The sequence below is a fragment of the Oratosquilla oratoria genome, chromosome 20 (assembly GCF_046742065.1).
Source record: "Oratosquilla oratoria isolate Oo_2021 chromosome 20, ASM4674206v1, whole genome shotgun sequence".
NCBI lineage: Eukaryota > Metazoa > Arthropoda > Malacostraca > Stomatopoda > Squillidae > Oratosquilla > Oratosquilla oratoria.
The window spans coordinates 56,138,561-56,143,560 of record NC_134796.1 but is presented as its reverse complement, the minus strand read 5'-3'; positions in this window follow the sequence as shown (position 1 = coordinate 56,143,560).

Here is a 5,000-nt window from a genome sequence, read left to right as displayed (position 1 = left end):
CACTTCCCGTGCAAGTAGGCATAGAAGGCTTAACTTTCTAATTTTCTAAATTGCAGATTTTTTTTTTTCTGAATTCAGAGAAACAATACTGACTAAACAGGACTACTGGGGCAGGTAACAAACAGTCACTGCCGAGAATCGGAGAGAAGTGCGGGATTCGAACCTTTAACTAAGAGAATGCGAGACCAGCACGTTTCCGATTGCTCCATCAGCGTACTTTAACAATGGTAATATTGTCGTTTTAAAACATATGGGGACAAATGTTGAGACATTGTTAAAAGTTGAGAAAGATGGAAAAAGAGAGTTACGGATCTCGTTCCGAGTTTATTCCTGACCGGTTTCGCTTGTAGCTTCTCTGAAGAAGCTGCAAGCGAAACCGGTCAGGAATAAACTCGGAACGAGACCCGTGATTCTCTTTTTCCACCTTTTTCATATAGGGACAAGACGGAAGTGCAAAGAAATCATCACAGTCATCACATTCATCTTAATCATCATAATTATCATAATCATAATGATCATAATAAAAATCATAACAATACAACGATAGAAACAGATAAAGTAAAATGAATCAAAATAATCTACTTTCTTCTGTCCGCACTAGGAGACTGTATACACAAGGAAAAAAAAATGAATGAATGAATAAATAATAAATGAAAATTTTGACCAAACGAAATTTCAAACTACAATAACGTTAGTGTTTCAGAAATCTAGACCGAATACGATTTTTTGGATTGAGTTTGTTGTAAGATTCATCTAAGGCTGACAAGTTTCTATTCAGAATAACATTTGATTAAACAAGCTATCTAGATTTTTTTTATATACGAACGCATAAAGTGGTAAAACTGAAAATGAATTACTCGTAAATATGGAATGAAAACACAAGTAAAAAATTTTACTCAATATCTATACAGTATTTTTATTCATAAAACTGTATACAAAATAAACTGCTGATTATTATATTTCATTGCAAATAGAGAACACAAAAGTGATATAAAAGAAAGGAGAGAATTCGTCTAAGAAAAGTTCGTTGATCAAATTTGGAACGAACAGACAACAGGAAGTCCTGAAAGTTGCAATAGAAGTTAAAAAGAAACCTCAGCAATCAATAGTTTAAACGCGTTCCTCTCACTAAATCCTTATCAAAATACGAACACAAAGGAAGAATTCCAGTCTTTCAAGCCCAGCTAGAAATTACATTTAAACACTTTCATTTTTAAATTAACTGGTGTTATATAACGCTTCATGCCTTTTCCTTTGGGATATATAGAACGATATAAACTGAGACCAAAGAAGAGACAGTCGAATCTGGGAAATGCATTTTGAATGTATGCGTTAAGTTTCTTTTGTTTCGCAATAGTATCTGGAAATAAAAGGATCACAAACAGGAAATGACGTCACACAGGACGAGATCTCTCCTTGATAAGAGAGTAAATAATGCTTATAAAAAGTCTGATAATATTTACCATCGTTATTAAATGAAACTTAAGTGGTAAAGATATAGTATACCACAATAGTATGCCAGATAGTATACCAGAATAGTATCCAAAAGCAGTATACTAGATAATATATCAGATTAGTATCCCAGAATAGTATAGTAAATTAGTATCCCTGATTAGAATATCAGGTAGTATACCAGAATAGTCCTGGAGCAGTATACCAGATACTATATCAGATTAGTAACCTTGAGTAGTATGGTAGATTAGTATACCAGAGTAGTATATCAGATAGTATACCAGAATAGTATCCCAGAATAGTGTACTGACTGTCACTAACATTTCTACTATGGCTTGATTCAAAGTTGTAATATACGAAAGCGCTCTGCTTCGTTAGTTTCTTTTTCCAAGTGGTCTACTTTGCATATATATATATATATATATATATATATATATATATATATATATATATATATATATATATATATATATATATATATAATGAAAGAACTCTTGATAATTCAGAGCCAGGAGAGAATGTGAACACTCATCCAAAATGGCTAAGACACCCCATCCCTCTTTCACATTAAAAAGTGCGATACCTACTTAAGAGAGATATGTAATAATTATTGGAATATACGATGTCCGTTGTTTAACCATAAGCTTTATGATCTCTGCATGTATTAGTGATGGGGATGGGACGATACCAAAGTCTTGAACGATTCCGATACGAGTTCCGATATTGCTCTAAGATTTCGATTCCGATACGAGTCCGATATCGATACGAGTTCGATTCCGATACCTGGTGATGGAAATGACCTTTGCATCACCGTTCCCTTAACCCATTAAACTCCGATGACAAGATGTCTTGTCATTTGGTCAAATAAAACAAAAAATCATAAAACACCAAAATGTTTGATCAAACACCAGAAAAGTATTTCGTCAGTCCTCGCTTCGCTCGCGAGCGAAGCGAGGACTGACGAAATACTTTTCTGGTGTTTGATCAAACATTTTGGTGTTTTATGATTTTTTGTTTTATTTGACCAAATGACAAGACATCTTGTCATCGGAGTTTAATGGGTTAAGGATGAAAGATGAAAGGTTAAGCTTATGTTGGTATCCAACGTATAAGATGAAAAGTGTCATATATATATATATATATATATATATATATATATATATATATATATACAGAAAGATCACTGCAACAACACGTGGTCCACAAATTTTGCTGGTAACCACTAAGGAAATCGGAAGGAAACAGTAATTCCCAAGCGCTTTCGTGTTATTCACATCTTCACATCTTGGGAATTACTGTTTCCATAGTGGTTACCAGCAATATATATATATATATATATATATATATATATATATATATATATATATATATATATATATATATATATATATATATGTATGTATATATATATATATGTATATATATATATATATAATATATACTGTATATATATATATACATATATATATATATATATATATATATTATATATCACAACAAAGATATGTCGTAGCACATATGTAAAATAATACTGATGACCCACTTTCGGAGAAGAATAAGCGAAGATATAGAGATCTGTATATTTCGATCACTTACTGTGATCCTCTTCGGCAGATATGAGTTACAAAGTACAGAACAATGTGTATTTATAGTAAAGCAGTGAGGTAGCATGAGGGGACGAGGCTCAGGTCAACACGCCCGGCATGCATGCTCGCATCTTGGTGGCTCAGGTCACATGACCGGCGTAGCATGGGCCTTGGTGATTTTTGTCCACCGCTAATGTTGATGGTAACATTTTATTTATGGCAAAAGAAGAAAGACAGTCTGGTGACCATTGACCATGGTCACCAGTAGAATAGTAGAATCCTCCCTAATAAATAATTTCCCAAATTATAACATTTCCCATGGTCAATGGTCACCAGACTGTATTTCTTCTTTTGCCATAAATAAAATTTTACCATCAACATTAGCGGTGGACAAAAATCACCAAGGCCCATGCTACGCCGGTCATGTGACCTGAGCCACCAAGATGCGAGCATGCGTGCCGGGCGTGTTGACCTGAGCCTCGTCCCCTCATGCTACCTCACTGCTTTACTATAAATACACATTGTTCTGTACTTTGTAACTCATATCTGCCGAAGAGGATCACAGTAAGTGATCGAAATATACAGATCTCTATATCTTCGCTTATTCTTCTCCGAAAGTGGGTCATCAGTATTATATATATATATATTATCGGAAAATTTCAATACACTGGACTCAGAGTAACATAATTTATTACCGACGTTTCGAACCCTGTCCGGGGTTCGTCCTCAGGGTCGGTAATAAATTCTGTTACTCTGAGTCCAGTGTTTTGAAATTTTCCGATAACCTGGCTCCTGGACTCCATCTCTTTACGAACACACACACACACACACACACACACACACACACACACACACACACACACATATATATATATATATATATATATATATATATATATATATACATGTATATGTATATACATACATACATACGTACATAGAGATATTCATGAAAGTGGAAGAATGAAGGAAGATATTGGCTGGAGAGCGAGGGAGAGGGGGAATGTTAAAGTCGCTCCCAAAGAGATCTGGAGAAATGAAATGATTTTAGTGGAGGGAAAACATGAAATAGTTGTGTCGAGTGTTAGGGGAGGAACACAATTGATATACATCGCGTGGAAATAAGATGTTTTTTTAGGTTTATCCATAAAGTTAGTAAATATAATGATCCAGAAGAAGGTTGTTGGAAAGATCAATTGTACAGGCCTGCCTGAAGTGAATTGGTCACGATATGAGAATAAATAAGAATAGAAAAGATTGCAAAAGACCAGAAGACTTACGCTAGGCAGTTCCATGTCCTTTACCACCTGCAAAGGGCGGACCAAGGAATTGGTGGGTTACTGAGTATAACAAGTTATAAATGTTTGTGTCCAATAAGTCGAACGTGCGAAAATGTTAGAGAAAATTGTAGAGACACAATGTGATGACAGAGTCCTAATTAGCTCGACGTTTCGCTTGATAAATCTGTGCCAAAGGAAACGTCGTACACATAAAGACTTCGTTCTGACATCGTCTTTCTCTGATAGACTTGTCGGAAGCTTTACCAATAACGTACAAGTCTGTAGAAACCATAGTCAAAGACAACGACTTGTTCCATGACGGGGATACACCAAAGATAAACCGACAGCACTGCTAGGAAGCAAAGGGAAACAATCTTATCACAGTTAAAGCAGGAAGGTGTGAAAAGGACTAATAGGAGATTAAAAATTATTAGGATATATCTGTTTCATACCCAGCTCTGCATAAAATGATATATGGGTTAGAATATTTTTTTTTGTAATTAATCTACCATCTCTTTTTTAGGGAAATTGTTAATGGAAGGATATGAAATAGAATGGTGGATATATAATTGACTTAGAATTTAATTTGGTAGTGCAGAAAAAAATAGAATAAGAGTATATAGTAATCCCTCATCATCCCAAAAGCCTTTGACAGCCACCATCCCGACCTGGTGGCGTAATC